We start from the raw sequence: 26,080 nt of genomic DNA on the forward strand, positions 1-26,080 counted from the left end.
ATGCCAAAAAACAGAAAAAAGGAGCACCCAGTTCTGAGCCAGTGAGTCCTGGGGTGGTGACCAGATGTGCTGTAGCTTCAGGTGCAATGGAGGCCAGTGATCAGTAAACTCCTGAAGTGTGTAGGGAGCCACCACCCCCTGTCCAAGGAGAAGGGTCATCAGTGTTTCTGCTTTATTGCTAATTCTTGGGTTCTAGGTCTGTAGCATCTCTTAAAACCTCAAAAGAATGGGTGCAAAACATGGGCCTGATTGAGATCCCCCCCTCTCTCCACAGAAGGACAGAGAGGGGACTCCCCTGGGGGTGTAGTGGCTGGGAGTCCAGCTGCCATTGCGGGGCACACAGGCCCATCCCTGGTCTGGGAGGATCCCACCAGCCGCAGAGCAGCTGGTCCCGTGAGCCACCGCTGCTGAGCCTGTGCTCGCAACAGGAGACGCCACCGCAATGAGCAGGCTGCACACCGCAACTAGAGTCGTGACCGCTTGCCACAACTAGAGGAAAGCCCCCGTGGTAACAAACCACCCAGCACCGCCAAGATAAATTTTTTTAATTTAAAAAAAGAGAGACGGTTCATAAGTCAGCTTTGTTCTTGTCCCAGAGAACATTTGGCTTGTTTGGTTTGGTTTTCCTCCTTGAGGGCCGCCAGTGAACTCTAGTCTCCGCAAACCAACGCCTTCACAAGCTAAGTGTGGGAGGAGGCGCTGTTCATTCAAGTGTGCAACGAGGTGCTGTTACATTCAAGCAACCAGGCTCAGACGCAAGAGGGGAGCTGCCCGCCATCTCAGCATCCCGCCCAGCCCTGGCCCCATCCCCCTCCTGCGTCCCCACTGCCCCCTTGCCCCATCACAGGCCTTTCCAGGAGCCCCCGGCCCCATGATCGTCCGATCATCCGGGTGGTGGGCACCCATGAGAATCCACACCCTCCTCGAAGCCCCTTCACTTTGGACATGTAGGGAGTTGCCCACATTTAAAACGAGATGAATGATTCTGCTCTGAGCATTTCTGCACATGAGGTACTTTTGCTCCTGTTGGATTATTTTCTCAGGCCGTGTTTCTTAATGTAGGCTGCTGCTGCTGCTGCTAAGTTGCTTCAGTCGTGTCCGATTCTGTGCGATCCCATAGACGGCAGCCCACCAGGCTCCCCTGTCCCTGGGATTCTCCAGGCAAGAACACTGGAGTGGGTTGCCATTTCCTTCTCCATAATGTAGGCTAACTAAGTCCTATTTGGTTTTATCTACTGATGCTTCTGGTCAGACCACGAACCCCAGTCTGCCTAACAGAGAGACACCTGTGAAAATAAACTACGAGCTCAGTCAGGGCAAAGTTCCTCAGCAGTTTCCCTAAAGAGGAGCGGCTCCCTCCAAGCCTGTGTGCCGAGTTCCTCGGAAACCTGCTCCAGGGAGACGGTGAGAGGATGAACGGCTGGGGTTTATCACAGGGCCTGCGGCATCGCTCAGCGCCCACGGGGCTCTGCTCGGTCACAGTACAGTCTCCACTTTGCCCCCTGCTGACGCTTCCAAAAGGAGCTGAGCCTGAGGTCATTTTGTTCCATTTGAGCCGAGCTTTCTTTTTCACTATTGGATAAAAATGAACAATTCCAAGAGGTAAAGTGAAAGCTTTCTTCCTGATTTCTGTGCATCTGGATAAATGTTATCTTTCTGCTCTTTAACACCCAGATCTTGGAGGAAGATTATATTTCTAAATATATTCTATACTTCTAAATTGGGAGTAAGAAAAGTTCCCCTATCGCTTCCAAAGGGAAGCTGTGGGTGGGACCTGGGCCTTAGGTGGGGCCTGCGTTGTGGGTGGGGCCTGGGCCATGGGTGGGGCCTGCGTTGTGGGTGGGGCCTGGGCCATAGGTGGGGCCTGCATTGTGGGTGGGGCCTGTGTTGGGGGTGGGGCCTGAGCCGTGGGTGGGGCCTGAGCCCTGGGTGGAGTGAGAGTTTCGGGACCTCTCCACTGGGCTCCAGGATCACAGAGGCCACCTGCATGGCTAAATTCCACTCAGCGAGCGCGGTGCTGGGAAGCAGGACGAGTGGACTCCTCTGAGGACAGGGCAAGTTCCCTACCCTTGTGGAAGCCGGGAGAATGTTCCAAGGTGAACGTTCTGAGGAGAGGCCCACAGACCCAAATGGTGAAATCTATCAGGCGATCGATGTTTACTGAGCACCTGTTGGGTTCCTGTTGAGAAACCTGTATGCAGGTCAGGAAGCAACAGTTAGAACTGGACATGGAACAACAGACTGGTTCCAAATAGGAAAAGGAGTACGTCAAGGCTGTATATTGTCACCCTGCTTATTTAACTTATATGCAGAGTACATCATGAGAAACGCTGGGCTGGAGGAAGCACAAGCTGCAATTCAAGATTGCTGGGAGAAAATATCAGTAACAGATAGCAGATGATGACACCACCCTTAAGCAGAAAGTAAGAGGGAACTAAAGCCTCTGAGATGAAAGAAAAAAGAGTAAAAAGTGTTGGCTAAAGCCACATCAGAAAACGAAGATCATGGCATCTAGTCCATCACTTCATGGGAAATAAGATGGGGGAACAGTGGAAGCAGTGTCAGACTTTATTTTTTGGGCCCCAAAATCACTGCAGATGGTGATTGCAGCCATGAAAGTAAAAGACGCTACTCTCTTGAAGGAAGTTATGACAACCTAGACAACATATTAAAAAGCAGAGAATTACTTGGCCAACAGGTCCCTGGCAAGGCCTATGGTTTTCAGTGTCTATGTGGAGGAGAGTGGATGTGAGAAAGCTGAGCACCCCGAAAAATTGATGCTTTTGAACTGTGGTTTGGAGAAGACTCTTGAGAGTCCTGACACCCAAGGAGCCAATCAGTCCATCTTAAAGGAGATCAGTCCTGGGTGTTCATTGGAAGGACTCATGTTGAAGCTGAAACTCCAGTCCTTTGGCCACCTGATGCAAAGAGCTGACTCATTGGAAAAGACCCTGATGCTGGGAAAGATTGAGGGCAGGAGGAGAAGGGGACGACAGAGGATGAGATGGTTGGATGGCATCACTGACTCGATGGACATGGGTTTGGGTGGACTCCGGGAGTTGGTGATGGACAGGGAGGCCTGGTGTGCTGCGGTTCATGGGGTTGCAAAGAGTCAGACATGACTGAGCAACTAAACTGAACTGAACTATTGGGTTCCAGATACTGGGTTAGATGTGAAGAGACAGCAGTGAACAAAATTAAGGTGGCCCCTGTCCTCCCAAAACCTGTGGTCTGGTCCCCACCTGAAATCACACAGGGCCATGTTGGCCTCGAGGTTTGTGTCCATGAGCCAAGACCGGTTTTTACATTTACAAATGGCTGGAAAAAAAATCCAAAGAATATTTTGTGACACGTGAAAATGAAATGCTATTCGAATTTCAGTGTCCATGGTAAATCTGTCTGGTTGTTTCCAGAAGACTCTTGCCCAGCCCTCTGGTGCGCTGAGTCCCGGTTCCCAGTGGGCTCCTGACCGCTGCCCCATCCCCACCCGGCCCCGCCCCCTGAGTGATGTGGTCCAGGTTCCCCAGCTCCCACCACCCCAGCGTCCTCCCTGCTCTGGCGGCCCCCAGTGCCTCTCTCCCGGAGGACCCGACAACAGGTCTTCCAGATGTGTTTGCACACACACGTGTGCATGCACACGTGGATACACATGCAGATACTGAGTGAGCCTCACGGCCCCCAGGGAGCCTAGAGCGTCTTCTCCCCAGGCCCTGCTCTCCTCCCGCCCACGGTGATGCCAGAGTCACTACAGTTGTGGAGCTTACTACATGCTTTGATATAGGAACCCCCCCCAACACACACACACTGCTGGGGTGGGTATTGTTGTCTGGTATTGCAGGCCAGGAAATGGAGGCCTCGAGAGATTTACTCAGTTAATTCAGGGGGCCAGGCCTGCCTCTCCCGCTGGTGCCACACAGCCGGCCCCACAGCGCACGCAGCAGATGTCTGTGGCTCCTGTGGCCTGCTGCCTGGGGCCTCTCCCAATGAGATGCCCTTCTCTCCATCCACAAAGCTGCCCCTGTCCCGGCTCCTTTCACCAAGGCTGGGGGCCCCATCCCACTTCCCCAGACACACCACTGAGAAGTTGGTCTCTTGCTCCAGGTCACAGACCTTGGGTACATGCTGAAGCCAGAAGCTAGTCAGGTCCGTTTGAGGCTAAAGCCCTTCTCTGAGTGTGGGGGGCCGGAGGGCATGACCCCTCCCGAGCCTTCATGGAGTGCACTGCCCTGGGCAGACACCTGGCACCATGGGGGGGCCCCAAAGCTACTGTTTGTAGAGAACAGCCAGTGTCAGGGGACTCAGCCTCACACCTCAGCCGTCTTTCTCATGACCATCAGCACGCTGCTTTCCCTCCAAAGTTTCCAAGGAGAGAACCGTGTGAAAGCGCAGATGCAAAGTTGTGCTGCGCTCCACCCAGCTCCCTTGCCGAGGGCTGCCCGGCGCCACTGCCAGGCCTGGCTCCTCTTGCACTGGGAAAGCAGCACAATCCTCCAAATGCATCCCTTTATCCCTCCCCGATTGTGGAGTCGAACAATTCTGATTCAGTGGAATAAGGAGCAATTAACGGGACGAGGGATTTATTAAGGATAAGTCATGCCAGACAGTTTTGACAGCTTGTTTTGAGTGTGACAGAATTACAAAATGCATTATGTATTTAGACTTTTGTGCAGCGTCTAATTCCAGGCTCGTGAAGTTATTCTTGCCAAATGGTCTGAACCAGCCAGAAGGAGAACAGTCTCACACACTGCAAATGAATGCAAAGATCAGAGACAAGAGGTACAGGGGGCTCAGCTGCAGGCCCAGACGGAGGCCAGGAAGAGGGCCGAGCTTCCTGAGGGCATGGGGGTCAGGGTCAGGGTTTGTTCCCCTAAAGTCTTTAGCGTTGATTCCATCCACCACTCTATGTGGGGTGGGACACCCCAGCCCCAACCCTGCTGCCCTTGGCCTTAGCACCCTGTGAACGAACATGAGGAGGGGCTGCAGAGGGTCCCCACCCACCCTCCGGCACCCTGGTCACCTGAGGACCCTCAGCAGAAGGGCAGGGTGGGAAGGCAAGCCCACTTAGCCTGGAGGAATCAGAAAGACAGGGCTGGGAGGCTCTGCAGCGGTCAAACTGTCTCCGGAAAGATATGCGCACGTCCACACACCTGGCACCTGTGAGCACAGGAGCGTCTTTGCAGAGGTGAGGAGATATGATGAGGGCGTATTCACTTCGGGTGGGCCCTGATCCAGGGTGGCTGATGCCCTGCTGGGAATTGGAGGACAGCACAGACAGCCAGAGAGGTGAAGGCCACGTGCTGACCGAGGCAGAGACCCAGGGGAGCCACATCTCCAAGCCGAGGAATGCCAAGGACTGCAGCGGCGAGAGGCAGGAAATCCATTTCTCCCCGAGTCCCCGAGAAAGAACCTACTGCCAACACCTTGGTTTTGGACTTCTGGCCTCCTGAGCTGGGAGACAGTCTGTCCCTGAGGCCCGATCTGTGGTGCTTTGCGACACAAGTCTCAGAAATGAAGAGCTACTGAGTGAGGCCAGACGCCCCGGGGCAGGAGGGGAGCTGTGGATGGAGGCGCTGCGGAAGCCACACTCCCAGCTTCCCTCCGGGATCCGAGTGGGAGAGGGGGGCGTTCCCATGGTCTTCAGGGGCCCGGGAGGACTCAGGCTGGGGAGAGGGAGCAGCCACCAGGCCACTAGCCGGTACCATGGGTCGGTATCACTTCTTTTGTTTGTACTGATCAATTGAAACGCATGCGTGGCCAGAGTTTGGTTAATTAACCTTAATTCTGTGCTAAGCTACTGTAATCTTTAATTCTCTCCCATCACTTTCTGCCCTCTGATAATTATTATTTTTATCTGTCCATGGTTACTGAATCATCTGTTTTATCTCCTCTCCCCAAGGACAGCGTGGCGTTGAATCGTTCTATACGCCCAGATGCTAACGTCAGCGTTTTCTCGCTCAGCCAGAATGTTTGACCTAATCGGACCGCGGTGCCTCTGTCCGGGTCGTGTATACGGTCCAGCAGTACCAGTGATGGCAGAGGACGTGGGCGCCGCGGGCGCGGGGGCTGGGGACGCAGGGCCGGGGGCTGGCCGTGGGCGTGGCCGCCCCGGGGTGCGCAGGGCTGAGGGCACAGGGCGGCCCTCCCAGGTCTGCAGACGCGGATGCTGGCGTCACAGGCTCCTTTCGGGCCCCTCTGCGCTTGCTCAGCACACGCCTGACACCACACTCACAACATCATCAGATCATACGCCCAGGACGCTTACCGGTGGCGATCCTCTTTTATTAAGTTTTTATTTATTCATTTTTTAACTCTTTGGCCGCACCGTGCAGCATGTGGGATCTTTGTTCCCTGGCCAGGGATTAAACCCGCGTCCCCTGAAGTGGAAGCTGGGAGTCTTAACTGCTGGACCGCCAGGGAAGTCCTCAGATACTCTTTTTTTCCTTGACATTCTATCATCTTCCCAGGCTCTTCACAAAATAGTGGAAACAGTCCCCAAACACCTCACAGAACCAAAGGAGAAGTGACATATCTGTCAAGCAAACAGTTATTCTTTTATTTCACAGAAATTGAGAATGAACACACTACTAGCCAAATATTATGCTATGAGGTGTAGGGAACATGAGTTCAAGATAAAGCATGTCCTTTAGGACAGAGAGGTATGATAGAACACAAGTAACTAGGATAAATCATGGGCTTTAACAAACGCTCTGAAAAAGCTACAAAAATACTTTGGATGTTCGGATCTTGCGAGGGAATGCCTGTATTTCAGTTCCTGACAAATGCATCCTTGAAAAGCTGACAAAGTGTCATTCGAATGCAACAGGGAGGGGGAGTGTGGTTTGTTTAATAAACAGTGCTAACACAAATGACTTGCCAGAAGGAAAGAAAGCTGGACCACACCTCACACCACATCCAAAAACCGAGTTCCGTATAGACTCAATGTTGGAACGTGAAAGCACAAACCATCAAAAGAAAATTCAGAAAACAATCAGTACAAAGCAGGGGACGCAGTCTTGAACGAGATGAGACACCCAAAGGCATCAAGGAAAGAGACCGTGTGTGGGGTAAGGGTGCCAGGGCCTCGGACAGATGCCACCAAGAACAGGCGTGGGTGGCATGGAGCCAGCCGCCCTGCACAGTCACCTGGGAAGTAACAACATGCAAGACAAACAGCCTCACACAACACGGGGAAAGGTCACAAAGAAGCAACTCGAAGCACAGGAAATCTGCTTAACATCCTGGGAGCCAGTGAACGGGAAATTAAGATGGGAGTGAAATGCCATTTTTCATATATTACCAGGAATTAAACAATGACATCATCCAGTCCTGGCAAAAACAGAAGAGCTCACACGCGTGGCCAGCAGGAACACAAAATGTGGCAACAACCTGTGGGGAGAAAAGCTGGCGGCAAGGATTCGAGTCAAGACGTGCGTGCCCTGGGAGCCCTACCCTGTGGAGAGTCTGTCCTGCAGAAATCACGGGAACCACACATATATAATCAGGTTTCCCTGGGGGGCTCAGACGGTAAAGAATCCGCTTGCGATGCAGGAGACCCGGCTTCGATCCCTGGGTCAGGAAGATCCCCTGGAGGAGGAAACGGCAACCCATGCCAATATTCTTGCCTGGAGAATCCCATGGACAGAGGAGCCTGGAGGACATAGTCCATGAGGTCGCAAAGAGTCAGACACGACTAAGCGACTAACGCGCGTGCACACACACACGTAATCAGGAGGCTTCTTGCACTGTTGCTGTAGTGGCAACAGACTGGAAGCAGCCTGTGTGTGCGTTTGTAGGAGAACAATCCCAGCGGCCAGGCTGGGTCTCTGTCCACTGACCTGGAGGCCGTCCATGACGGACGCTCATTAAGTGAGTGTCTTAGCGTGGGCCACCACCAGCCAAACACCACCAGCTGGGTGGGTCACACAGTGGAAGTGTTTTCGCACAGTTCTGGAGGCTGGACATCCGAGATCCAGGGCCCGGCTGAGTCTGAGGACTCCCCTCCTGCTTGGCCCCCAGCCACTCCTCTCCGTGACCTCTCACGGCCCAGAGAGAGGGCTGGCGTCTCTGTCTCTCCTTACTGGGACACCACTCCCATGCGACTGAGCCCCACCCTATGACCTCACTTAACCTGAATCCCCTCCTCGAAGACCTCAACACAGTCACACTGGGGGGAGGTGAGGGTTCGCCATGTCAATCCGGGGAGGTGGTGGAAAACCATCCAGTTTACAGGGCAAGGAACGCATTTAAACTTAACATTTAAATCGGTTTAACACTTCCATGCCCTTCAGGGGAATATATATATAGTGTGATTTTACTATTATTTTTAAATGATAAAAAGATAAAAATGAATCCATATGAGATGTGTATGTTTGTACAGGTTTGAAGAGCGTGGAGGATGCTGAAAAAGGCAGTGCTCTCACCCTGGATTATTTGAGGGGGTGGGAAGCCAGCAGAGGAGGGTGGAAGGGTCACTGACAAACTTTTTGGTGTGGATCTCAAGTTAAAATTACCACGTTACTTCTGTAATTTAAGTTTTCTAATGAAGGAAAAAAAATTGAAAGCCCCAAATAATCAGCAGACACAAGTGCGTCCCATACCACCTGTAAACTGCTGAACACCCATCAGGGGCTCCCAGCCCACTGCTCCCCACTGTCTGGGGGACCCACCCCCAGGAGCCTCCGGAGACCCAGCCTCTGGGCAGCATCGCCTGATCCTCCATCGAGAGCTCGACTCCTCCCCTGAAACACTGGGAGAGTGCCCACGGGGGAGCTTATTAGTGGACCCAGTGGCCTCTGGACCATGAGAGGCGACTCCTCACCCCACATTTTCCATAGAGCTCTCCAGATGGACTGAACTCCAACCAGTCGAGTGGCCAGAGACGCCTCCTTCCCTCTGATGTTTCGGAAAGTTCAGGAGGAAGAGCATGAGAAGAGCCCAAAGAGCCTAATTATTATTTTTTTTAACTGAACTTCAACAGTGGACAGGGGAGTATATTCTCTCTTCATATAAATTTTAAAACCTCTCGATTGGTGCTGTGTCCACCCCAACCCTTCCGTTAGGCCTCTCCTCTTATCATGAGCAGGGGCCCGACTGTTCCTTCTGTCCCACGTCAAGCTCGACGGGGGGACTCAGGGGCTGTCCCCACTGCAGAAATCACATGGGACTGGAGAGAAGGGGCGTTGGGGTCCAGCCCTTGAAAACCACGCATTGGAGCCCCCCATCCATTCCCCTAGAAGGCTGTGCAAGCTGAGGCAGTTTCTGCATCCAGAGCTGAACCCGCAGGAGAAGAGGTGGTCTTCACGCCCACCGAGAGTCCCCTGCAGCCCTCTGCCCTCCAAGCACAGTCCTCTGCATCCTTCAGGCGTCTCTCCTTTGTCAGAGACCCTGTTACAGGCAAAGATTCTGCACCTGCCAGGGAAGTGACTGCCCCCAGCGGGGAATACTGGCCTCCGAGCCTGGGAGACAGAGGAGTACACCATGCCTCTGAGCAGAGTCCCTCCTCCGCCTGCTCCAGCCTCGGTGCCCTTGGCCATCCCGGGTGTCCGGCCTGCGTCTCCCCTCTGAGCATCTCCGGTTCTGCTGGTCCCCCCGTAAGGACTCCAGTCACCGGATCAGGGCCCGTCGTGGTCCAGCATGACCTCATTAACAACAGACACCTCCTAGGGCCCTGTTGTCAATAAAGTCACACTCTGAGGCTCTGTGTGGGTGTGAATGGGGGGTGCTATTCAGCCCAGAGCTAATCCCCAGATTCGCGTGTGATTTTTTTCCATGCACCTTCTGCCCTGTGTGTTCTGCAGGGGTGTCACTCCTTCCAAACTGGACCTGACCACAGCTGAGGTCCAACCGCGGCAGCTGGCGTCTCAGTCATAAGAGAGCCATGCAACTCCAGGTGGCCATCCTTTGTAAAGTGACAGCTCCAGCTTTCTCTAAACACTGGAATTCCAAGTCTAAGTAACTAAAACTCCTGGGTTCTCCTGGTGGCTCACTGGTAAAGTATCCACCTACTTTATGCAGGAGACTCGGGTTCGATCCCTGGTCCGGGAAGCTCCCACAGCTAGGCCGGGGCACCCCAATATTGGGCCTGTGCTCTAGGGCCCGGGAGCCACAGCTCCTGAAGCCCGCGCACCCTGGAGCCCGTGCCCTGCAACAAGAGACGCCACCGCAGTGAGAAGCCTGCACACTGCAACTGGAGAGCAGCCCCAGCTCGCCCCAAGCGGGAAGCCCGAGCAGCACCCAAGACCCCGCACAAACAGGGAGCACCGACTAACTGACGGGAGAAGACAACTCCTACTGAACAGGCCTTCGCAAGCTCCGCGCTGGGGACAGTGAAGACCGGCGAATCCTTTGTGGCAGCGGCTGTCCTGTGCCCGCAGCGCCCGCCTCTCCCCGCGAGGCCGGGTAGCTCCCTGGCCCCCCACTTTCCCCGCCAGCCACATCTCCAGTGTTGCTCCAGGTCGCCCCCAGCGGAGACCCACGGCCGCAGACCGGGTTCCTAGCGGAAGCCTCTGCTGAGTCACCGTGATGGGGAAACAGGCCGTCTGACACCCTGGGCTTGCTGGCGGCGGCGTCCGGGCTGACCCCGGGTCCGGGCTGACCCCGGGCAGCACGTGGTGGCCGAGCCCAGCCCCAGCCCCCTGCCTCGCCGGCAGGTCCACACCAGCCTCCAGGCCTCTGCAGACAGCAGGCCCTGCATACTGGGTGACCACGCACATTGTATTTGTGAATAGGCTTCTCATCATAGATAGACTCTTAAAAAAAAAGATTGGGTCATACTAGACCTAAATTCTTGACGATCAATCTTCTCTGCCTTCTCCTTCATGTTCATGTTTTTAAATTGAAATTCAAGGAATGGGGTCCATGTCAGGGCTTCCCAGGTGGCGCTAGTGGTAAAGAAGCTGCCTGCGAATGAAGAGATGCAAGACACGTAGGTTCAATTCCTGGATCTGAAAGATCCCCTGGAGAAGGAATTGGCAACTTGCTCCAATATTCTTGTCTGGAGAATCCCATGGACAGAGGAGCCTGGCGGGCGACAGTCCATGGAGGTACAAAGAGTTGAACATGACTGAGCATGCATGCACTTCTTTTGTGGTGGACACTAGCCACTGCTTCCCTCATAGCTCAGTTGGTAAAGAATCCGCCCGCAGTGCAGGAGACCCAGGTTCAATTCCTGGGTCAGGAAGATCCCCCAGAGAAGGGATAGGCCACCCACCCCAGTCTTCTTGGGCTTCCCTTGTGGCTCAGCTGGTAAAGAATCTGCCTGCAGTGCAGGAGACCCCAGTTCAATTCCTGGGTCAGGAAGATCCCCTGGAGAAGGGATAGGCTACCCACCCCAGTCTTCTTGGGCTTCCCTTGTGGCTCAGCTGGTAAAGAATCTGCCTGCAGTGCGGGAGACCTGGGTTCGACCCCTGGGTTGGGAAGATCCCCTCGAGAAGGGAAAGGCTACCCACTCCAGTATTCTGGCCTGGAGAATTCCATGGACTGTATAGTCCATGGGGAAGCAAAGAGTCGGACACAACTGAGTGAACTTCACTTTCACTTGCCACTGTTGCTTAACATGAAGCTAAATTAAAGAATTTCTTTCCCTCAAGATCGTGTGAACTTAGCATGTATATCATTAGACTAGCCATGACATTTGAATTAGGGAGGTCCAGATAACACTTAAAAGGTTAAAGATGCGTTTGGACGGCAGGAGGGCTCCTCGAGCCTTAGACTGAGGACGCGCTGAGCCCATGGCCAGGTAGCGGTGTGTGCGCGCTTTTGGCCGGGGGCCCCTGCTTTCATCGGCCGATCCATCCCGCCGCTCTCATCCTCTCCCTCTGGGCTGGGACTCCAGCTCCCCTTGTGGGGGTGGTGGCTGGTGATGCACTGTCCGCACTCCAAGGTGGGCTGGTCCCTGATTTGTCTGTTTCCTAATCACTCCTCAGCTGAGCCTTCAGGAGCTCTGGCTGCTCTCAGCGCCTCACAGTCCATCAGGCAGACACAGCCGGGAATCCAAGCAAGACGTAGGGCCACGTGGCTGGTGGCTAGAGGGGCAGAGATCCAGGGAAATGCCGGGTCATCAGGGAAGGGGGACACTGCTGTCAGGTCCCCGGAGGGTTGAGCCCTGAGCCCTGCATGTCCCAGGATATATCAGACAGACCTGGGAGAACGAGTCCGGCTCATGCACTGTAAATTGCCCAACTCCCTGGAGACTCTTGTGTGAAAGTGTGAGACCCAAGTCAGCTTGGATCTCAACGACAGCTTGAGCGAATAAAGCAGAGTGCGTGTCAACATCTGTTCAACATCACAAAGAGGAGTTTACTTCAATCGGATCAGCGTCTGGTAGGACCCTCTGTAAGTGAAAATGATGTTGAAATTTAGAAAAGGGGGAAAAAATTGGTTCTGAAAGTTCGCCTGATATTCTCTAATAGCTGCTTTCTAACAAAAACAGTTCCATCTGTTCTGCCTGCCAATTCATGCTCGGCCCTGAGGGCTGTTTCTTTCTCTGGGTCATTGTCCTATTAAATGGTTCTTTGACTGTTTGGAGACCAGGACACCTTTTTATGCCATGTCTTTATGTTATGTTACCAACCATCTCCTCCTCAGTCTATAGTCAGAAAACAAAATAAGCTGATTTCTTCTTTACCACGCAATAAAACCAAAAAGATCTGCAATGGATATCCATTCAAGCCTGCTGACATACAGATTAAAGACAGCAGGACATCTCTGGGGGATTGCCCATGCCATTAGAGGAGCTAAGAATAAACCACACACAGATCATGCGTCAGTGGTGACCCGGGACTCGGTGTGACCACCTACAGATAACCTGGGACATGGTGTGACCACCTACAGATAATAGATAACCTGGAACTCGGTGTAACCACGTACAGATAACCTGGGACTTGGTGTGACCACCTACAGATAACCTGGACTCGGCGTGACCACCTACAGATAACCTGGGACTCGGAGTGACCACCTACAGATAATCTGGGACTTGGTGTGACCACATACAGATAAGCTGGGACTTGGTGTGACCACATACAGATAATAGATAACCTGGACTCGGCGTGACCACCTACAGATAACCTGGACTTGGTGTGACCACCTACAGATAACCTGGGACTCGGAGTGACCACCTACAGATAACCTGGGACTTGGTGTGACCACATACAGATAACTGCAGAGTCAGGTCTCCCAGCATTGCACCCTGCCACAGTCATCCCCACACAGGCTGAGCCCCGGGCAGCACGTGTCTCTGCCTCTCTATCTCAGCCTCTCGTCCCATCCACCACTCGGAAGGCAGGAGGAAGGAACAGGCCAGGGCTGGCAGCTCAGAACCTTGACATGACTTCAGTTGGCCAGCAAGTGGAACTGCCGTGGACTCACAGACCTCGAGAGCAGACTGGGGTTGCCAGGGGGTGGGGGTGCGGGAAGGTGGGATTGGGAGTTTGGGGTGATCAGACACAAACAAGGGTACATGGGATGGATAAACAAGAAGGTCCTGTGATAAACCGTAATGGAAAAGAATACAAAAAAGAATGCATCTATGTATGCATAACTCAGTCACTTTGGGGTACAGCAGAAATCAACATAACAGTGTGAATCAACTATCGGTTCAGTTCAGTCCTCAGCCATGTCTGACTCTTTGCCACCCCATGAATCGCAGCACGCCAGGCCTCCCTGTCCACCACCAACTCCCGGAGTTCACTCAAACTCATGTCCATCAAGCCGGTGATGCCATCCAACCATCCCATCCTTTGTCGTCCCCTTCTCCTCCTGCCCCCAATCCGTCCCAGCATCAGGGTCTTTTCCAATGAGTCAACTCTTCGCATCAGGGGGCCAAAGTATTGGAGTTTCAGTTTCAGCATCAGTCCTTCCAATGAACACCCAGGACTGATCTCCTTCAGGATGGACTGGTTGGCTCTCCTTGCAGTCCTAGGGACTCTCAAGAGTCTTCTCCAACACCACAGTTCAAAAGCATCAATTTTTCGGTGCTCAGCTTTCTTCACAGTCCAACTCTGACATCCATACGTGACCACTGGAAAAACCATAGCCTTGACCAGACGGACCTTTGTTGGCAAAGTAATGTCTCTGCTTTTTAATATGCTGTCTAGGTTGGTCATAACTTTCCTTCCAAGGAGCAAGCATCTTTTAATTTCATGGCTGCAATCACCAACTGCAGTGATTTTGGAGCCCAAAAAAATTAAGTCAGCCACTGTTTCCACTGTCTCCCCATCTATTTCCCATGAGGTGGTGGGACCAGATGCCGTGATCTTAGTTTTTTGAATGTTGAGTTTTAAGCCAGCTTTTTCACTCTCCTCTTTCACTTTCATCAAGAGGCTTTTTAGTTCCTCTTCACTTTCTGCTTAAGGGTGGTGTCATCTGCATATCTGAGGTTATTGATATTTCTCCCAGCAATCTTGATTCCAGCTTGTGCTTCTTCCAGCCCAGTGTTTTTTATGATGTACTCTGCATATAAGTTAAATAAGCAGGGAGACAATATACAGCCTTGACGTACTCCTTTTCCTATTTGGAACCAGTCTGTTGTTCCATGTCCATTTCTAACTGTTGTTTCCTGACCTGCATACAGGTTTCTCAAGAGGCAGGTCAGATGGTCTGGTATTCCCATCTCCTTCAGAATTTTCCACAGTTTATTGTGATCCACACAGTCGAAGGCTTTGGCATAGTCAATAAAGCAGAAGTAGATGTTTTTCTGGAACTCTCTTGCTTTTTCAATGATCCAGTGGATGTTGGCAATTTGATCTCTGGTTCCTCTGCCTTTTCTAAAACCAGCTTGAACATCTGGAAGTTCACTGTTCACATATTGCTGAAGCCTGGCTTGGAGAATTTTGAGCATTACTTTGCTAGCGTGTGAGATGAGTGCAATTGTGTGGTAGTTTGAGCATTCTTTGGCGTTGCCTTTCTTTGGGATTGGAATGAAAACTGACCCTTTCCAGTCCTGTGGCCACTGCTGAGTTTTCCAAATTTGCTGGCATATTGAGTGCAGCACTTTCACAGTGTCATCTTTCAGGATTTGAAATAGCTCAACTGGAATTCCATCACCTCCACTAGCTTTGTTCGTGGTGATGCTTTCTAAGGCCCACCTGACTTCACATTCCAGGATGTTTGGCTCTTGGTGAGTGATCGTACCATCAAGATTATCCGGGTCATGAAGATCTTTTTTGTACAGTTCTTCTGTGTATTCTTGCCACCTCTTCTTAATATCTTCTGCTTCTGTTAGGTCCATACCATTTCGGTCCTTTATTGAACCCATCTTTGCATGTTGGTATCTCTAATTTTCTTGAAGAGATCTCTAGTCTTTCCCAGTCTGTTGTTTTCCTCTGTTTCTTCGCATTGATCGGTGAGGAAGGCTTTCTTATCTCTCCTTGCTTTTCTTTGGAACTCTGCATTCAAATGGGAATATCTTTCCTTTTCTCCTTTGATTTTTGTTTCCCTTCTTTTCACAGCTGTTTGTAAGTCCTCCTCAGACAACCATTTTGCCTTTTGCATTTCTTTTCCATGGGGATGGTCTTGATCCCTGTCTCCTGTACAATGCCAACTATACTTCAGTAAAATAAGTACATAAAAAGGAACTGTTCTGTATTCAATCCTGGAACGTGCCGATCCGTCAGAGAGAGGGGGAAGAAAGGAAAGTTTGTGAGGTTTGGGGCAGAATAGATACATGTACATGTGTGGCTGAGTCCCTTGGCTGTTTGCTTGAAACTACAACACTGTTAATTGGCTATACCCCAATACCAAAAAAAAGTGTAAAATTTGGATTAAAAAAAAAAGGAAAGCTCATGCCATCTGCGAAAAGACTCTCAAAGCAAAATGAATGCTTGTTTCCTGAATTTTTAAGTACGTGCCCAGACAGCAGAGGCTGCAGATCACTCAGCTGACAGTTGGGAAGAGAGAGTTCCCGGAACAAGGCCCAAAGTGACCCACACCGCGTCAGGGTGTCCTTTAGGACTCACGGGACACTCGCTTCCACAGTCCACCCCCAGAGGCAGAGGTTGACCTCAACTCTGAATTCCACTCGCCAACAGCGTCAAGTGCAGTGAAAATCTGAGCACCTTTGACCGGAGAAGCAATCTCTATGGGATTAAAGCAATTCTCTTCCTTAGGAAAGAAAAACAGGCAGTCTGTAATTACCTGCTCCCAGTGGCAACGTCTGTCCTTCCAGCCTCAGTCTAAGGCGACTCAGCGGCTTGGCCCTCCCTGCATTGTTTCAACACCTACCAAGAGGATTAAAAATAATCTCCTTCCCTTTTAATTTTGCGTCACCCCGCTACCCTGCATGCCCTGGGGACGCCGTGAATGTTTAATCCCCGTGGTTTGGGGGTGGGGGGAGGTTAACCCTTGTTGAGGCACCGGCTGGACGGGAAGCCCTGGGGGAAAGGGCCCCCTGGTGGCCCTGCCCGGAAGAGCACCGAGCGCCCGGGCCGAGGGCTCAAGGTTTGCTGGCAGAGCTGTGTCTTTGCTGCGCTCGGGGGCCCCCAGCGACCCCCTCTGAGTGGGTCCCGGCCAGGCCTGCCCATCCTGGTACCTCCCACCACCGCACACGCTGGGTGACCCAGCCTCCCCTCTCTGCTCTGAGATGGGCAACTGCCCCCTCACGGGCTCGTGCCGTGCGTGTGTGCGCACGGTCACACCCATGCACATGTGGTGCACACACATGCATGCACGCATGCTCACGTGTGCACACATCCGTACACACGCATGTCACGCACACCTGCACACACTTGCTGCTGCCCCCCAGGTTTGCCTTTGCACCCTGGCCTCTTGGGGGGTGGCTCTGGCTGAAGAGGAAGAGGGTTTGGCCACCCAGGGCGGTTCCAACCTGGGGGTCCGGCCAGGGGCAGCGCCGCCCTGGGGACAGGCTCAGGGTGACTCAGACAGCTCCGGGCCTCTGGCAGGGGTGAGGGGCTGGCGTGGAGTCTGCAGAGTGGAGGGGACGTCAGCCTGTCAGCCCTGGGGGAGGAAGAAACCAACAGTCCTGCAGGGCCCAGACGTCCACCAGCTGGGCAGGGGCCAGCGAGCTGGCCAGGTAGCGCCCTCCACTGACCCACGGCTGAGGAATCCAAACTCCCACCCTCATCCCGGGGTCCTGGCCCCAAGGCCGGAGCGGCCACAAGCGCGCCCGCTTAACACCAACCTTCCTGAACCCTCTGCCCCCCAGCCTTGGGCCCCAGACCCTCCTTCCCCTGGCGGCTGCATGGGAGCATCTAAACCTCGAAAGCCTGCATTCAATTCCTCTCTGTTCAAAATCACCGCAGGGGTTCTTACACACTCAGCAGAACCCTGGCTGAGATGTGATGGGTGCAAGGATCATCTGCAGATCTGGGCCGGCCGGCCTTACCCGGTTAGAGGCGCTGAGATCGTGTCACGTGTAAAATGGGACCCTGCCAGTTGCAGGCCTGCAGTGGCGTCCGTCTGGGGCCTCCCGGGACCTTAGTGTCTGTGGAGCGAGGCTGGGCTTCGACAAGCCTGAGGTGGGTGATGGACCCCACTGCGTGGGGAGATCATAGGCTTTGAGCTGCTCTGTGCTGGGGCTGCAGGTCGTTGGTTTGAGGAACCCTCTCTTGGGTGACACCCTAGATGCCTGGTTACCAGAGAGCCCCGCGGCACAGCCTGTCCCCAGCGGCTACAGGGCGGAACCGCCATGTGGTCACCTGACCCCAGCTCCCTGGAAACCGATCAGGTGAGCACAGGTGCCAAAGACAGAGCTGGGTGTGCAGGCAGAAGGGAGACACTTCACTCTCAGTCTGCCCTCTGGACCTCCCCCAGGAGTCCCCTGCCCCCAATTCCCCACCCTCCCTCGGAACATGCAGCGGACCCCGAGGACTGGGTCCCCGAATGGCCATGGCAGCAGCCTCCCCTGCCCACCGGCGCTGGTGGGCAGGAGGGCAGCTGTCGTCGTGGGAGCTGTCCCTGGACTCACACGGGAAAGACGCCCGTGGCACCGTATCAACAAATCAGCACGAGAGCCAGAGGGTTTCTCTTTTTAAAAAAGTGAAAGAGGAACTTCTCTGGCAGCTCTGTGGGTAAGAATCCGCCTGCCAGTTCAGGGGACACGGGTTCTACCCTGGTCTGGGAAGATGCCACGGGGCAACTAAAGCCTGCGAGCCACAGCTGCTGAAGCCTCCAGCTGCAGCTACTGAAGCCTGTGTGCCTCGAGCCTGTGCTCTGCAACAAGAGAAGGCACCGCAGTGAGAAGTCTGTGCCCCCAACGGAGGGCAGCCCCTGCCGGCTGCAGCTAGAGAAAGCCCGCATGTAGCAACGAAGACCCAGCGCAGCCCAAAATAAATAGATTTTTTAAAAAAGGATTCTTTATAGAAAAAAGTTCAAATATAACTTGTTTAAAAAAATAAAAGAATAAAAGGAGAGGTAAAAGAGAAGATGACACACAGTCAAAGCCGTCAACCAAACGAATGACAGAGATGCAGCGAACCCCAAGTGTAGTCTGGAAAACGAGAAAGGCCGCTCCTTCTCCTCTTTCTTCTCCGGGAGAGAGGGGAAAGGGAGCCTGGGAGGAAAGTAGCCAGGCTGCCGAGGACTGAACACACAGATTCTGCGCATGTCCTCTGGACGCCTGAGACAGGAGATCCGCTCATCTCAGAGACTGGGTCCTGGGCCCCCGCGGCTTTAGAGGGAAGAATCGGCAACAGAGACAAAGGTGACAGCCCCCTGACTCCAGCGCTGCCTTCCCGGGACTGTCCGAACCTCCACAGGACGGGGATGGAAGGCGGCCCCCCACAGCTGACCCGGTGGGCCACCAGGAGCAGGGGCCGCACAGACGGGGGGTGGCCACCTGCCTGCTTCTGTCGCGTGTTCTGTGTAGCAGAGAGCTACGTGTGCCTTCCACCTCACTGAGAGCAAGGCTGCTTTTGAGAATTGGAACTCCTGAAATCACATGGAATTCTTTTGATTTCTCAGGGAAAAAAAAAACAACCAAAACTCAATTTTTAAAAATTACACAGTAGTCATCTGTTCACGATGGGAAAACATTAGAAAGATGAGCAAAAAAAAAAAAACAACAACAAACGAAGCCTCACAGCAATGCCAGGATGACCCCATCATCATCAAGGCGTATATTCTGTGCCCCCGTCTCCCAAGACCAGATGCCCACTCATGGGGAGTATCTGTATACACTGAGTAGTCACTTCTTTTTTGTACTTGAAAACTGCACTGCACCTTTCTGATTTTCTTACATGCTGATTCACGGGTCCATGTGAACATAATTTTATCTTCAGTTGTCAAAGTAATAAATTGATTAAGGTGTTAACCACTGCCTGAATATTCATTGTAAGGACTGAAGCTGAAGTTCCAATACTTTGGCCACCTGATGGGAAGAGCCAACTCATTGGAAAAGACCCTGAAGCTGGGGAAGATTGAGGGCAGGAGGAGATGGGGATGACAGAGGGTGAGTTGGTTGGATGGCATCACCCACTCAATGGACATGAGTTTGAGCAAACTCCGGGAGGTGGTGATGGACAGGGAGGCCTGGTGTGCTGCAGTCCATGGGGTTGCAAAGAGTCAGACACAACTTAGCCACTGAACACACACACACTACGGGCTGACAACGTCCGTAAAACAACATTGGGGTGGTCCCCCAACTCCTGCTTGCCAGTGTAGCTTCCAGTCCTGCACCCATCCACACCATCTCTTTCTATTGCTTGCAGGAAAATTCGAGAGAACTCAGGACTGTCCCCCAACCCCGTTTCAGTCCCATCGCCACACTAGGGTCTCCACACTGTCTCTGAGCCCTCGCTCTCACAGCACAAGGCAGAAGTGTGGACTGCTGGGTGGCCACCTGCCACAAGACCACCGCCCCCCGACCCTCAGGCTGACAGACTGCCTCTGTCGCCCCTCCTCTCCTCAGGCAGCAGCCCCCACCCCAGGGCTGGCCTGACCTCCCGGGGACTCCCTCACGGTGTCCTGACTGTAAGATACCATCCGGACTGTCTTGGGGCTGGGGTGTCGGGGTCTTTTGGACAAATTCCCCACTTGTTGAAAAGGAACCTGAGGCAACACTTTTCTGTTTTTCTGTTCTGAGGGCTGTCTACGGGTGACACGGGGAGACGGGTGGCTCACTGGGGGCCACGAGGAGATTCCGCCCACCAGGCCGAGCTCTCTTTCTGCCAAGATGGGCAGACAGGAAAGGCAGAAAGGGGCTCGGTCACCCCTGGGGTCCCTGGGCCTCCAAACTCACCCCTGGGGCCACCGGCATGCAGACTATCTCCTGTGTAGGACAGGAGACGCTGCCTTAGCTGGTTGGCCCATTGTTCGAGGCTGAACGCTTCCCAGGGCTGCCTTTTTGAAACGAGTAGCTTGAAACCATCAAGCTCTGATGCCAGGAGTGGGGACGAAGGCCAGATCGTCTCTCACCGCCGTCACACGTGCTCACGCTGCCCCCTTCTGAGATCTGAGAACTCCTCCTCTCCACCACCCCCAGCGCGGGCTGAACACGCACCAGGCATCCTGGCTCAGGGTGGCCCCGGGGCCAGAGCATAACCTCTGAGCTACGGCTACTGGGAGCTGGGAGCCAGGCTGCCGGGGCCCCCGCTGGGCTGGGGAGACAACCGTCGCCCCCAGGCCGCCTTGGTCCCTGGGTCCACGGACAGCGCAGACCACCAAAACCCAGCCCTGCTTTCTGCCGTAACCCCTGGAGGAGAGGTTCTGTTGGTTTCCGCATGGGGAATAGCAATTCCTGTGGCATTGTTTGGGTACAAATAGTCCTCCAGAATGAAAGACCTTTAGGCTGCGGTTCCATGCTGAGAAAGGCCATCTGGGGCCGTGGCTCTCAATGTTTGGGACGTGACCCAATTTTTCCAATGCAATTCCTTACATAAAGTGTCAGGAGACAATAGCTTCCTTTGTCAAGATGCACTCTGACACTTCACATACATGTTTCCACGCCAGTTTCACCCCTGGGTGCTGACTGGTGGCTCGCTGGTTGGGGGGCGGCCCGCAGTCTGACCATCAGTAGGGGACTGAGTTCCCCTCTGTCCCCCAGCTGGCCCGTGACTGTCCAACACTCAGCCTCTCATCTCGCTGGCAAACAGGCCTCCGTGCTGCCACGAGGATGTTCCAGCAAATGAGACTTCTCCTCATCTCAGCACTGCACGCCCCTCCCCTCAGGCCTGCCTGGGTCCGGGGCCCGGAGCCAGGCTGGGCACCCCAGGCTCCGCTGTCCACTGAGTCTGCAAAGCGCCGTCCAGGCCTTGCTTGGTTACCACTCAGAGAAAATGGGGCCTCTCCCCCAGGGCTCCCGGCCCACCACGCCGGGTGGGGAGCTGATGGTGGCCCGGTGGCCCTCCTGGGGAGGGGGACCAGAGGGGCACTTTGCCTGAGAGGGCCTCACGGTAACTGTCTGGGTCTGGGTTTCACTGGAGGGTCATTGCCCCCTCCCCTCCCTTCTCCAAACATGGGCGGGGCAGGGGCAGTGTCTGCGGAAGTGGGGGCAGAAGGTAAAGGTGGATCTTCCGGGGTGGCTGGGGCCCAAGTCCACTGGGGCTGGTCCAGAGCGGGGGGAGCGCTCCTGAGAGGTACTGCACGCAGGAGTACTGGACCCCTTCCCTGCACTGCCCCGCCCCCAGTCTACCCCTTTCTGCTCACCGGAGAAAACTCTAGGAGAGAGCAGGGTTCCTGGAGTCAGTGGGAGCCTCCGGGGAAACGGGAAAGGCCGCATCTGCCACAGCTCCCCACCCCAACCCCGACCTCCCACCCCAACCCTGATCTCCCACCTCAACCTCAAACCTGACTTCAACCCTGACCTGACCCCACCCGAGTCCCACCCCATCCTCCCAGGGCCGGCCCTCCGGATGTCCCCACCTCCCAGCACCGTACAGTGGCCACGCAGGGGGCGTGTCCTGGTGTCCATGGTCCAGCGAGCAGCCTCCAGGGCAGGCTGCCCTGCACAGGGGTGTACGGAGCTGAGAGAGGAAAGCGGGGAGCAGGGCTCAAGGCCAGGCTGACCCAGGGCCACGGGGCACGGCAGAGCCAAAGCAAGGGGGGTCCAGCTGGCGGGCGGGGCCAGGGCAGGTCCTAGCCCCGCAGAGCCGGGCCTGCCTCCTGGAGCGGGTGCAGCCTAGCACAGGCTCCCCAGGGCCCCCGAGCACGTCTCCCAAGCTCCCCCGGCTCCTGGACCAGGGGCTTCGGCTTCCCGGCTGGGATGCCCTCGGGAAGAGTCAGGGAATGGCACAAGGCGGGTGGATTTCTGCACAGGCCCCGCTGCTGCCTCTGCAGAGTGTGGAGGGCGGAGAAAAGGCCGTGGGGGAGGCGCGCGGGACACCCTGGTCCTCGGGCTGCGGCAGCGATGGGGCAGCAGGAGCTGCCGTCTGGGGGACACGTGGCCCCTCGGGGCCTGCCCCCCCCATGCCTCGTCTTCTGAGCCCACCTTCACGGGGGATGGAGCACGGTGGGCAGGGCCGGCTGCAGCCCACTCACCACGCGTGACCCAGCCCAGAGCAGCTGGCCACGTTCCTCCCGCCACGCCGCCCTCCCCGGCGCCAGGCTGGATATGGCCGAGCAGGCGGCATGGACCTGTGCGTAAACAGTCCACACCGCGCTGGAAATGCCAGCTCGGGCCTCTGAGCAGGGCCCTCCCCCTCCCTCCAACGAAGGCCTGTCTCCCCCCACCCCACCACCCCCGGACCCTCAGCTTGGAGGGCGCAGCACGCAGGTCAGTGCTCCCCCGTCCTTGGAGAAACAGGACCAAACCAGGAAACGAGAAAGCAGGACAGGCAGGATGTGGGTCTCGCGCCCTTGGCCAGCGCGTCGGGACGCACCCTGAGTCTAGGCCTCTCCCAGCGGAGCGCAGGCCCAGTCCCGCCGGACGCTTGTTTTGTGTGTGTGTGTGTGTGTGTGTGTGTGCGCGCGTGCTTCTCAAACACCAAGTTGAGCACACACAGGCTGCGCGCTTGCTTGCGGCAGAAGGACCGAGAGATGGCTGCACACCAGCCCCGCCGCAGGCCCGCCAGGCCCGCGTCCAAGGCGGCGGGTGAGGCCCCGACTTCACACCGCGCGAGGCCTTGCGTTTCAAGTCTGACTGGCTGAGAAAATGGCAGCGGGGCTTTGAAGCCGGGGAGCGTTTCCTAAGCGGGTGGGAGGGAAGGCCGCTGGCTTCTGTGAGGCCTGGGAGCCGCCGCGGTCACTGGCCTCATGTGGGCCAGAGGCCGGGAGGCTGACCGCCAGCCCTGACCCCAAAGCCACACGGTTCCAGGACAAGTGGCTGGAAGCCCAGCCTCTCCGGGCACCGTGGAGCCTCCCCGTGCCGGCCTGGAGCGTCCGGCTCTAGCGCGGAGGGCTGGAGCTGGGGGGCCTCACCCCGTGACCGCTGATCATGCCCCAGGACAGTGGGGCTCACGGTTGCTGGGACTCTGAGGTCACCTTGGCCCGAGGGATGGACGCTCCGGAATGGTGGCTCTCGGGGCTCAGCAGACAGTTTGCGGTAACTTTGAAAATGTGGTTTCAAGTGGGTCATCTCAGAGCAGAACCAAGTGGGATGAGGAAGCCTGTTGCTGCTAGAGGTGAGTCCACGTGGGAGCTCGGGGCACTCCGCACGGACCCCAGGGAAGACCCCCAGGGACGCAGTGGGAGAGCTTGGAGGGTGCAGGGCCCAGGTGCGCCCCGGCCCAGCCCCACGGGGCCCACTGTCTCCACGGGACCCTGGGTTACCGCTGACCTGCTCTGCATGTTGTCATCAGAAAGCAGGTTTATTCTGCAGGTCGCTGTCAGGACGGGAAATCACTGAAAGACTGACATGGTGGGGTTCTCAATAAACAGCCGCCAGCTCCCCGAGGTCCCCACCCCGCCACCTCCTCTGGGACCTTCCGTGTCCCCTGGGTCAGTCATTCTTTAGAGAAAGGCTCCTTCCTCTGTCCTGGCCCAGATGCACCAGCAGCGGGTCAGGTAACCCCCAGTCTAACCTTTTACCGTAGCGACCCTCCCTTTACTTCAGAGGCTGCACTGGCCCCAGCACACACACCTTCGCTGCCCTGCTGGACGGTGGGAGACGGTGCGGCCGGTGGAGGGGCCAGGGCTGCTCCCCCGCGCAGATCACTGTAGCCGCCGGGGCCACCTTGTCATGGGGAATCGGCATGAATGGAGCTGCCGTGGGTGCACGGTGACGCAAGTTGTCATGGTCCTTCCCGGGGAAGCACCTGAGTTATCAGAATTATCTGATCATTCTGGTGAATTACCTGGTGAAATTATGGGAGAAGGGTTGATGTGGGAAGGAAGGCCCTGCCCTTCTCGGGGTGGCTCCTGACCCAACACATCTATTAAAGACGCCCTTCAGAGTGTCCTGCTGGGCCTTGACCAGCCCACTCCCACGCTCTCTGATGGGCAAATGCTCCAGAAAGAGGTGGAAAAAGCGGACGGCCCACCTCGGCCATTTGTCCAAGCGCTGGACCAAACCAACAGGAAATCCAAACCCAACTTCCGTTCAGCCCAGAGCACGTTGGGTGACGTGGTGCAACACCTTCTCCAGCCTTGATTCACTTGTGTGTGTCAGTCGGTCGGTCGTGTCCGACTCTTTGCGACCCCATGGACTGTAGCCCATCAGGCTCCTCTGTCCATGGGATTCTCCAGGCAAGAATACTGAGGTGGGTTGCCATGCCCTCCTCCAGGGGATCTTCCCAACCCAGGGACTGAACCCAGGTCAGTCCACATTGCAGGCAGATTCTTTACTGACTGAGTCACAAGGGAAGCCCTTGTTTGGCTTAGGATGACTGTGAAATCGCTTACTCGTCTGGGCACTTACCACCTGAGTGCGGGGTAGGGGGAGGAGACAGGAGCCCAGGTTTGCCCTGGCCCCATCTAGCCCCTCCCTCCTGGGTCCTCAGACCCCTGCCATCAGACACTCAGGCTGGGGCGGGACGGGGCGGGGCGGGGGTCCCTCCCGGGGGCATCCCTGGAGGAAGCATATCCATCTTTCCACTCAGATGAGTGACTGGGTCTGTCTCAGAGATGGGTCTCGCATCCTTACCCCCAGGAGGATCATCTGCGGATCGTGGCGGCAGGGGTGGGGAGCCGGGGGGAGGTGCTCAGCCTCCGAGGTCCCTAGGCAGCCCCCGCAGCCGCTCGGGGTCCCCTGCAGGCCTCGCCCAAGAACCGTGGAAGCGCTATTTTTATCCTGATGCACAATAGTGCCAGAACGCCTTCCGACTTGACGAGACACAAAATTTAGGTGCTGGGAGAGAGACTTCAATTTCAAGCTTAAAGATTACTTTGGGTCCCCCAGGACTCAGAAGCAATTTAGAGCTGATACCCTGAACAAGAGAAAGGTTAGAAGATTAAGACCAACTGCTGTTTGGATAAATGGCTGGTAATTGCCCGCACCCGCAATTATACACGGGGACATAATTTCTTTTCCGCTACCTTTCTCCTCTCCTGCGTCCCGTCAGGATTCATTCGGAAGGAGCCCACCTTGGTCTTCTCCTGCCGAGCCTTGGTGACGTCGTACTCCACTTCGTCCATCAGCGCTCTGCACGCTAAACAAGGCAAGGAGCGCTCGTTACTCCCGGAAGGGCCCCCGCCCCGAGCCCCCCGTCCAGCTGCAGAGTCACGAGCCCGCGGTCCCCGGGGCTGGGACAGCTCCCCTCCTTCGGTCGCTTCTGCACAGGCTGAGACGCGCAGAACTTTCAAAGACAGCCAGACTGAGGCTTCCTTTGCTTATCCTTTGGCCCCCTGTGTTTTTCATAAACCACATACGTTTTATGTTTTCATGTAAAACACGCCTTTTTTTTTTTAAAAAAAGAATAGAGAGACCTCCGCTCTGAGTCCTTCAGAGTTCCCTAAGCCCCACTGGGTCACAGTCATTACACCCACAGAACCTCAGCAAAGGAAACATGTTGTCCAAAACGGGGCCCTGCTCCCAAAGACACTCTTTGGCTGAGTTTAAAATCTCAGGGAACCTCTGAAACCGACCTCCCTCTCCCCAGCTCTATAGCTGATTCTGCGCCTCTTTCCAGGCAGGGCTGCCCAGCTGAGAATTCTTAGCAAGAAAAAGTAAACGAAGTGATGCCTCCAGCATCAACCTCGTTTGCTCAACAGGACGCTGGTTTTGAACGTTCTGTCTTTGCCCCCATTCTGACAC

At 55.2% G+C, this 26,080-nt stretch overlaps 1 protein-coding gene across 1 annotated transcript in view; it reads right to left on the reverse strand.

Moving 5' to 3' along the window:
* The window catches only part of CNPY1 (canopy FGF signaling regulator 1), a 44,659-nt gene extending 19,227 nt beyond the window's left edge, over nucleotides 1-25,432 (reverse strand). The window contains exon 1 of the mRNA XM_043462481.1: nucleotides 25,411-25,432. The gene's annotated coding sequence lies outside the window, so the exon portion shown is untranslated. The remainder of the gene's footprint in view (nucleotides 1-25,410) is intronic.
* Between the last annotated feature and the right edge of the window lie 648 nt (nucleotides 25,433-26,080).

The sequence above is a fragment of the Cervus canadensis genome, chromosome 3 (assembly GCF_019320065.1).
Source record: "Cervus canadensis isolate Bull #8, Minnesota chromosome 3, ASM1932006v1, whole genome shotgun sequence".
NCBI lineage: Eukaryota > Metazoa > Chordata > Mammalia > Artiodactyla > Cervidae > Cervus > Cervus canadensis.